The sequence below is a fragment of the Aethalodelphis obliquidens genome, unplaced genomic scaffold (assembly GCF_003676395.1).
Source record: "Aethalodelphis obliquidens isolate GAN/ISIS:26980383/991018 unplaced genomic scaffold, ASM367639v1 scaffold113, whole genome shotgun sequence".
Lineage (NCBI taxonomy): Eukaryota > Metazoa > Chordata > Mammalia > Artiodactyla > Delphinidae > Aethalodelphis > Aethalodelphis obliquidens.
In genome coordinates, this window is record NW_020838057.1 from 2,001,280 (window position 1) to 2,012,483 (window position 11,204).

Below are 11,204 nucleotides of genomic sequence, written 5' to 3' on the forward strand. Positions count from 1 at the left end.
GGCACACAATTATTTGCTCCCTGGGAGTTGGTAGGAAGTTTATGTATACCCCCCCAACGGTATTTTGATAGTTTTCGTACTTTATATTTTCTCAGGAAATTGTGCATGTCCTCAATATTTGCAGATTTATTAGGTTAAAATTAAGTGGTGTCTTGTTAAGAGTGTAGTCTCTGAAGGCAGAAGCCAGGGTTAGAGGCCTGAGCTCTTATCAGCTTTAGTTCCTTGGGCAATGTGCTTAACCTCCTGAGGCTCCAGTTCATCCACAGAATTGGATAACAATGGCACCCTAACTTCCCTGGTTGTCAGAGGATTAAATGGAAATCTTATGTTACAGCACCTGGAATCGTAGGGCTAGTTCTATAACTATCAGCTGTTGTTATTTTCATTATGCAAAGTTCTTTCCAATTAAAACAGCTTAGGGATTGTAAACCTCTGTGAACCAGTTAATTCAAAGGAACTGGGAAGCCCTCCACTGTTTTCGAGGCCTTGGAACACGTTATGGAACAGAGAAATTTGTTCCTTGATAGTTGGAAGTTTCCATTCCTACTCCAGTCACCCTTTAAAGCCATGCTTTTTCTTCCTTTTGGGGAGTACTTTTTACACACTCCCCCTCCATTTCACTAAGAGTTTTAAATTTAATACTAAAGAATGGGTGTCCGTAAACCTTTTCTGTAAAGGGCCAAATAGTAAATATTTAGGCTTTGTGGGATATGTGGTATCTTTCGGAATTACTTAGCTGAGCCATTGTAGTGTGAAAGCACCGTAGATAGTATATAAACATGGATGTGGCTGTGTCCAATAAAACTGTATTTATGGACGTTGAAATTTGGATTTCATATAATTTTCATGTGTCACAAAGTATTATTTTGATTTTTTCCCCATCACTTAGCCACTTTTTAATTCAACTATTTTATGTGTGGACTGTTGAGAAACAGTGGGCCAGATTTGGCCTGAAGGCTGTAGTCTGCTGGCCCCATAGAATTTCATGACACAGTGACTAGTGGTACGATATGGAGTCAGAAAGACTTGGTTCTGATATGTATTAATTGGTTGTGTTTGGGCAAGTTAACCAGCATTCTAAGCCTCCTGTTCCTCATCTTACAAACAGGTATTATGCTAACATACCTACCTCCTCAGGTTGTTAAGTTGATCAATACATGTGAAAGGCCTTGCATAATGTTGGGTGTCTAGTGAGTCAAATATTAGCTATCTCACATTCTTTTTTGAGAATCAGTCAAATAGAATAAGTGCTAGAGGGTGAAGCTAGATGACTTGGGTTTAAATCCTGGCCATTTATTAGCCATGTGACTTTGGGCTGGTCACCCAACCTCTATGCCTCCCTTAACTCATCCCTAAAATAGGGATCATAATAGTACCTACTTCAGACAATTGTCTTGAAGATTAAGTAAGCTAACACTTCATAAACTGCTTAGAAAAATTTCTGGCACATATAAATTTTCAATTAATATTAGCTGTCACTGTTTCACAATAAGACATATTTGGGGTTAAAACTCCTGTGCTTTGTTGTTAAAATGAAAGACTTTCGTCTCTCTTCCCTGGAGTGGTACAATTTATAAGGCACAGGATTTGTTTCTTGGAAATGAAAAGAAAGTTGCCGGTAAATGGCAAGGGCTTACAGCACTTTTTAAGGAAAGCACTCCCTTGATATTTGCCAAGTTTTTATTATCTGCCTTCCTCTCAAGAATGATCCATTTCATTATGGCTTTCAAATTTAATAGCCTAGAAATGTATCCAGTGATAGTGAGAGCTCAGGCGTCTAACAGATTTGGGTTTGATTCCTGACTCTACCAACTACTAGCATGTAACCTGGGACAAGATACTAACCTCCCAATGCTCACTTCTGATCTATGAGACTTGGATAATAATAGTATCTACCTCATAGAGTTGTTATAAAGATTAAACATACTAACGCACATAAAGTGCCTGGTGCCAGGCCTTGCCCATTGTAAAAGTTTAATAAACGATAGCTATTACTTTTACTGTCCTCCAGGGCACTCTTAAAGTAAAACCCATTTGAGATGGAAAACCATTTGCCAGGTTTTTAAATGGGCAGCCTTCTCTCTTACTGTAGGTTTGGAATGCTTAATAATACAGGAATTTTTTTTGTTCTTAGGAGATTGCCCTTGTGAACCTGTTAGCCATCAGTTTATGTCTTCACAAAAAAGGGGGCCATTTTTTGAAGATTTTCACTGTATTTCCATTAGGATTGTGTTGGGAAGTAGTAGGCATTGTAGACAGAAAGACCTAGGTGTGAATCTTGGCTTTCTCAACCAGTTAGATTACGACCTTGAGTAAATGACGTCCTATCTGAGATGCAGATTTCTCATCCATAAAACAAGTATATTAGTTCTAGTTTCATTAAGATTATTGGGAGAATTTAACCAGCTGCATATTTTTAAATAACAATTTTATCTCGCTGTAATTAATTCACATACCGTACAATTCACCCACCTGAAGTGTATGATTCAGTGGTGTTTAATATATTCAGAGTTGTGCAACCATAACCACAGTCAATTTTCAAACATTTTCATTACCCTAAAAAGAAATCCTCACTCTCCATTCCCTTCTGCCCCAGCCCTAGGCAACCATTAATCTACTTTGTCATTGCCTACTCTGGACATTTCATATAAATGGAATCACACAGTATTCTGGGCTTTTATTACTGGCTCCTTTCACTTAGCATAATGTTTTCAGAGTTCATCAGTGCTGTAGCATGTATCAGTACTTCATTCTTTTTTATTGCCAAATTCTCTGTTGTATGGATATACTACATTTTATTTATCCATTTATCAAACAATGGGTCCATCAAATGATGGGCATTTGAGTTGTTTCCACTTTTTGGCTCTTATGATAATGCTGCTGTGAACATTCATGTACAAGTTGTTATGTGGACATATGTTTTCATTTCACCCAGAAAAGGAATTTCTGGGTCTTGTGGTAACTGCTTAACCTTTTAAGGAACCGCCAGACTGTTTTCCAAGCAGCACCCGGATCTTTTTTTTTTAATTTTAATTTTATTTATTTATTATTTTTGGCTGCATTGGGGCTTTGTTGCTGCGCGCGAGCTTTCTCTCTAGTTGTGGTGAGCGGGCTTCTCATTGCGGTGGCTTCTCTTGTTGCGGAGCACGGGCTCCAGGCGCATGGGCTTCAGTAGTTGTGGCACACAGGCTTAGTTGCTCTGTGGCATGTGGGATCTTCCTGGACCAGGGCTTGAACCCGTGTCCCCTCCATTGGCAGGCAGATTCCTAACCACTGTGCCACCAGGGAAGTCCTACCTGGATCATTTTTAAAGAACTTAACCCAAAGCCTGACATAGAGCAAGTGCCTCATACAAGACAGCTATTTCATTGTAAGAAATATGTTCTTGAAGGCCACTCCTAATTTAGTTGAATAAACTGGCAAGCCTTCTGTCTTTTTAAATGCTCTGGAACAATTTGTACAGACTAAGAATAATTGGCTCCTTGGGCATCTGAAGGACATTTCCAGTCAAACTGAGATTTCAAGTAACTTCTGCTTCCCTAGAAAGTGATACGTTTCTTCAAGGTTTTCCCAATTTGTTGGCATAAAATTATGTTAGCATAGTGGTTGAAGAGTCTGACTCTGGAGTCATTTGCTAGGTATGCAGGTTTGAGTGAGACTCCATGACCTTCAGTTTCCTTACATGTAAAACAGGTCATGAGGTCACGTATCTCAGAGATATTTTACGAGGAGCTGCAAATACATATAATGCTTGATGCTGTATCTTGCATACAGGAAGTGCTCAGTAAATATTAGTTTTTAATCTCATAGAGCCTGTGGGGTTGAAAATCCCTGTGCTAGGCTATTAAAATGTTCTAGAGAGTCTTAGTACATAGGAATTCTTTGTAAGGTTTTTCCTACTTTTTTTTCCTATTCCTTTGCTAGTCGGTTTTGGTAATTTTTATTTTCCTTGACAGTGTTCATTTTTATTAAAATCTTCATATGCATTAGTCTAGAACTTTGACTAATATTAATCAAGTTAATATTAATGTGTTTGCTTTAACTTTTAATAGGTAATTTATTTGTGTGGCTCAAAATTCAAAACGGAGAAAAGGGTATACACTGAAAATTTGCTTCCCATATCCCTTCTCTCAGCCACCAGTTTCCCTCCCTGCAGATAACCAGCATCACTAATTTTGTGAATTATCTTTCCAAAGGTATTTCATGCATATTGAAGCAAATATGTATATATTGCATTTGCCTTTTAGTTTAACAAATGAAGCATACTGTGTTCAAGGTTCAGCACCTTGGCTTTCACTTAACAATGTATCTTGGAAATCATTCCATAAGATATTTCTCATTCTTTTTTATGGCTACTGAATATATATGTATTCTATGTATATGTATATATATGTATAATTTATAAAATATGTATCTTTTATCTCCAGCTCTTTTTCTGCTTTCTTATTCATGTTTTACTTTAATCTCATTGTCTTTTTCCTGTTCTCTTTAGATTTATATTTGATGGGCCTTTGGCAAAACGAACCAGATAAGAGTGCATGTTCTCCTGGCCTGACGATCTGCATTGTGGAAGCCAGATCACCTCTCCATAACATTCTAATCACGTTCTGAGGTGTTGACATGTGAGTATGTGGGGAAATCATGCCACTTTTCAGGAGACTTGTGTAAGGTTTGAGTGCTGGCTGGTCACCCCTGCGGGGAATTCCTGTGGCATGCCAAAGGTTGTGGTTGTCAGGGATCTCCAGTCTTTAAATGGCCTACAGGGCTTTGCAAGGTCTGACTTCTTGCTCCATCCTTTGTCTTAAGCCAGTCTGTATTCTAGCTGCATGGTTCTCCATACTCCTCTCTGCCTCCTAACCTTTGTACGTACTGTTAATTAGGCGTGGAATGTCCTTCTTCAGCACCTGGTCCAGATCAGATTCTCTAATTATACATGCTTATAGCACAGTGTAGATCAGATTCTCTCATTATACATGCTTATAGCACAATGCATCTTCATCACATTTACTGCTTGTCACTCATCTTATTTGTATGGCTATTTTTAATCGTTTGGTGTCATCCATGAACCATATACCCCACGAAAGCAGCAACTGCATCTCCTTTATCATTTTATCCCTAGTATCTGGATGTATTTGATAATACCTGTTTATTCAATGGTTGAATAAATGAGTGTCTACCATTTTGCCAGTTCAGGATTAGAGCTTTCTGGTTGGCAAACCAATGTGAGAAAAAAGCATGTGAATACCTGGTGGCGCAGGTTGAGAGTCCGCCTGCCGATGCAGGGGACACGGGTTCATGCCCCAGTCCGGGAGGATCCCGCATGCGGCGGAGCGGCTAGGCCCGTGAGCCATGGCCGCTGAGCCTGCGCGTCCGGAGCCTGGGCTCCACAACGGGAGAGGCCACAACAGTGAGGGGCCCGCGTACCGGAAAAAAAAATAAAAATAAAAAAGTATGTGAATAACCCTGTATTTTTTAAAAAAGTATTTTGATTAGCATGTGATAACTTGACTTCTGAGTGATTTTGCTTCCTGTGAGAGAAGGTGCCTAGTGTCCTCTTGGACAGGGACATGTGAGTAGAACTTTGTGTAGATGAGCCTTCCCGGCATACAGGAACTCTTGTAGTTCTGAACCTTAACCCCATCTGCCAGACTTGACATAGCATTTTTCTTTTCTAACATCAGATTTGTGACAGGGTTCTCCTTTGCCTATCTTTAATCTTATGTGTAATTAACTGTTTGTTTAATATTTGAATTTAGAAGCAGTTTTTGTGAAATGGTTGCTTTTAATGTGAATGTTTGGTTTTCTGTTATCTTGAAATTCCTTGAGAGGGTTAACAAATAAAAGTAAGTTTACTCTTTAAAAAATTGGTTAGATTTGCATTACTGAGGAACTATACAAATTTGTATACTAAGATAATTACCTATCCAGCACTGAATGTGTACGCGAGAGTACTAAATACTGAAGAACTGATTTTTTTTTTTTTTTTTGCCGTACGCGGGCCTCTCACTGATGTGGCCTCTCCCGTCGCGGAGCACAGGCTCCGGACGCGCAGGCTCAGCGGCCATGGCTCACGGGCCCAGCCGCTCCGTGGCACATGGGATCTTCCCAGACCGGGGCACGAACCCGTGCCCCCTGCATCGGCAGGTGGACTCTCAAGCACTGCGCCACCAGGGAAGCCCTGAAGAACTGATTTTTAAATTTATTTTGTAAAGTAGTGTTTATCTTAACCTGACTATTCACGCAACAAACCAGCTCTGTGCGGAAAACTTCCAGAGTTAGAGCTCTAGCAGACCGCTCCCGAATACCCACTCAACACCTTCAGTTGCTTGAGCATAAGCATTTCAAATATAACATATCCAAAAGAGAGCTCTAGGTTTTCTGCTCTTCCCCTGCCCAAACCTGAGACTCGAAGACTCACTAAATAACACTTCCATCTACCCAGTCACTCAAACCAGAAATGTAGGAATCATTTGCAATACTTTTTTCCTTTGCCACACATACACAAATTATCAGCAATTTTTGTCTCTTTTGTGTCTTGTATTTGTTCACCTCTCCTTGTCTCCACTGCCACCATGCTAGTTCAGAGTACTGTCATCCTGCCTGGACAGCTGCCTCCTAACTGGTCTTCCTGCTTCCTCTCTTTCCTATCTCTAGTCCTCTAGTTTTCCACACAGCAACGTGAATCATCTCTCAGTGGATTATGTCAGACCTTATTTAAAAGTCTTTAATGGCTCCTTATCACATTTAGGATTAAATTCAAGATTTTTATCTTGGCCTACAGTTCCTAAAGAACTGGTTTTTGCATACCTGTAAAACCTCATTTTATGCCCTTCTACCCCATTCTTGCTATCCTCCAGACATTCTGGTGTCTTTTCCATTTTTTTCCTTTATGGTCTTTGTATATTGCTATTTTATCTGTCTAGAATGTTCTTCCCCTTGCTCTTCCCAGGGCTGGCTCTTTCTCACAATTTAGTTTTAGCTCCTTGTCCTCAGAGAAGCCTTCCCTGACTGCCCTATCTAACCACCATATAAAACCCTCCCCCTCCCCACCTCATTTCAGCATCCTGGTTTTTTCTTCAAAGTCCACACCGCAATTTTTAAAGGTTTATTTTGTCAACTTAATGTATGTATCTTCCCAGCTAGACTGAAGCTCAAAGACATATATATCAAATAAATGAATTAGGGCAAGGGCCATTTCAATTTTATTTGCAATGAGCCAAGAACCTGGCCTAGCACTGGTCCTTATATGTAGTAGGTAGTCAAATATTTGTTGAAAGAATGGATGAATAAGCATTCATTGAGAGACTTACATGTATTAAGCTCTGTGCTAATCCATGGGATCATACCACCCAGATAGTAGCCCAATCTAGTATAGATTTATTGTAGACCAGAGGTTCTCAAACTTTTTTGTCTCAAGACCCATTTACACTCTTGAAAATGATTGAGGACTCCAAAGAACTTTTGTTTATGTAGATTATACCTATCAATATACATAGTTTTAGAAATTAAAACAGAATTTAAAATGTATATTAATTAATTTAAAAATAGGTAGTCCATTACATGTTAATAGAAGCAACATTTTTTAAATTAAAAAAAGACATAATTCCCAAGACAAAAGATTACTGAGAAGAGTGGCATAGTTTTACATCTTTGCAAATCTCTTAACATCTGGTTTAAATGAAAACAGCTAGATTCTCAACTGCTTCAGCATTCACTCTGTCATGATACCACATGTCATATAGCCCCAGTAAAACTCCATTGTACACTTGGGAAAGAAGTGAGAACTACTGCTATAGACAATTTAGAAGATAATATTTTTGATTGAGATGGTGCTGTGAGTTCTGCATTCACACTTCAAACCAACCTCTTTTAAATATAAACTTGTAATGATCTAGATATATATGACATCTGTATGGATCAAAAACTGAACAGAAAAACAAGGATTTGTGGGGTTAAAGACATGAACCTGCTGGACTTCTGATCTTTAAATAGGCAGAGGTAGTTAACAATTTGACTGCTGTGGATTAATGAGGTCCAGAAGTACCCTGTGCCTATTGAGGTCCCAGGCTCATTGTGTCAAATAGGGGCTGGGGTGATATTCTCCTGACATGAAATGAGACTGCAAAAAGCCAGTAATAGTTACTCAGGGCTCCAGCTTATATTATGAGCAGTGGCAGGAGATAAAAACATGGCCATGCAGAGTGGACCCAGTCTAAGCTTAAATTTTGCTCAGTGACTAATATTACCCCTTTATCACATGGCACAGAGCCCCCGGTTGATGATATAAGACTTGTCTCACGACTAAGTTTCTCAGAGGCAAAGCAGACACTACCAAAAAAAAAGGCTAGATATGGAGGGAAGAGATGGGTGGGGTAGGGGGAGATATCCCATAGGAGAAACACTTAGAAATTAAAATTGCAAAGCACTCAGTTAAACGTAGGAAAACTTAAAATAAATAAGACAACAAAGTCAGTCAGGATATGAATTCATTCCTGACAAAATGCCATTCTAACAGTTTTAGTTTGACTTTAAGATTCTTGAAAGATAAAGAACAGTATGAATAAAATGTTCATCCATTTGAGAAAGGTGGATATAAAAGAGTACTGATTAAAAATCTTAGACATGAAAATAAAATAGCCATTGTAAAACACATCAAGGGAAACAGTACATTGGATGCAGTTAGAAAGAGGAGTTACTCAGAAAACAACCCAGAAAAGAATATGAAAAATAGAGACGATAAATGGAGGATAGATTAAGAAGGGCCAATATACTCTAATAGTTTGAGAAAAATAGAATAGAGTTGGAATGACAGAATATATTGGCCAAGAATTCTCCAGAATGGAAGAAAGACCTTCATTGGTCACACAACTCCTGAGCAGGATAAACAAAAATAAATCCATATGTAACAAACACCTTTTGAAAAGCTACAGAGGGAAAAACCAGTGTTAGGAACATTTAGATTATAGCACACCTCATCAGCAATGTTAAATGTTGAAGACAATAGAATAATATCTTCAAAATAAGCAGAGAAGATAAGGGTCACTTCAGAATTCCATACCTAGGTAAACCGTCATTCAAAAAATATCTTTTAAAGCCATTGTTAGAAATACAAATAGACTGTCTGAAAGGCTTATTTAAGGATTTATTACAATGAGAAAAAAAAGAACCTAGAGGGAAGGAGTAAAATTCAAGAAACAAGAATAAATTATCAAAATATCAATAAATATAATTAATCATTGACTGTAAAAATTGTGCTTTTAGTTGTTTTAAAAATATATAGCCAAAATTCTAGACAATAACCAGGAAAGTGGGTATAGGAAATTCAATGAATTGCTAAGATATGCCAGGATCCTTTATTATTTTATACTCTTAAAAAATATGTACTTGTATATAAATTAGGAATTTAAAGATAGACAATAAAACAACTGAAATATAATTCAAAGCTTTCAAATTAGCAAAGGGAAAAAAGAGAAGTAAAGAAAACTTGATCAACTCAGTAGAAGGCAAGAAAGGAGAAAATAAGCAAAGGAAAAGGCACATTTAACAAGCAACTATATCAGAAATTTAAAATGTGATCGATTAACTCCTCTGTTAAAGGCAGACTTCTAGATTAATTTCTTTGATATCTGATTTAGAGGAAATCATGGACTTGTTCCTACCTAAAAACATGGCCTTGAAATATATAAAGCAAAAGCTAAAAGAATTACCAGGAGCAATGGGTGAAACCGTAGGCATAATGGGAGATTTTATTATAATTATTTAGAACTGATATATCAAGCAGACAGAAAATTAATAAGAATACTGAAAATGTAAACACAAAGAAAGCTTGCTCTTATGAACATAAATAGAAATTGGTACCTGATAGTTAGAGAATGCTTATTCTTTTCTAATACATCGAACAATTAAAAATTGATCACATCCTAAGATCACAAAGGAAATTTTAACAAATATCCAGTAATAACATATAGGCCATATCATTTGGCTATAATGCAGTTAAATTAGAAATCTATAATCAAAAGATTTTTAAAGAACTTGAAAACCTAAACACATTCCTTAATGTGACTAAGAGGAAATCTAATTGAAACAATGGAATAAATTAAATGGAAAAGAAGAAAGAATATGGTCAAAAGACCAAAAGCACTTTAAAAGACATAAAATTGTCAAATCTTTAGTGAAACTGATTATAAAAATAAGAATAGATTAAATGATATTAGTAACAGAAAAGGGGACAAATTATTAATTACCAATGAGGACTAGATTAAAAATCAAAAGAATACTGTGAATAATTATGTGCTAATAAATTTAAGTGAGGTGGACAATTTTCTTGGAAAATATAAATCACTAAAATTGACTCAAGACAAAGCAGAAATATAAGTACAAAGCTAAGGAAACTAAGTCAAAAATATTCCATGCAAAAAGATATCAGATTTAGACAATTTTATAGTGTTATATTAAACTTTCAAAAATCAGAGAATCTCTATTTTTTATGAACTGTTGTAGAGAATATAAGCAGCAAGGTAATAATCCAAATAATTTTATAAGGCTAGTGTAACCTTGATACTGAAATGAAACAAGTATAATAAAGTAAAAACTTAGGTGCAAAAACAAAAGTAAAATATAACCCAGTAGAATCCTCCTGTATGTGTATATAAATCAGACCCTCATAATCATGATTAAGTAGGGATTAGGAACGCAACATGTTTCAACATCAGAAAATTTGCCTTAATTCTCCACATTAACAGATTATATAAAATAAAGTATAATCTTCCCAATAGATAATAAAGTCATTATATAAAAATTGAACTTATTCATGATAAAATCTTTAGAAAACTAGAATTAAAGGGAATTTCCTTAACCCCCAACAAAGACGCTCTACAAAAAAGCTTATTGTGAACATTTTTACTTGATACTGAAAGAAAAGTATCCCCTTTCAAGTCTAGAACAAGACTTATTCCGTATCACCCCAGAACGCATTATGATAGAAATGAGATATAATTGTCAATAAAAATTAAAAATCGTCATTAATAAACAGTTTAACATTTTAAAAAATCCAGGAAAATCTGAGAGAAACTATTAGAACTAACAAGGAGAGGTCAGCAAATTCACTGAATTTAAAAAATCAACATATAAAAGGCAAGAGCAGATAATTCTTCTCAAAAACTCATAACCCAAGACAAATCATGAGAAAATATTAGACAAACTCA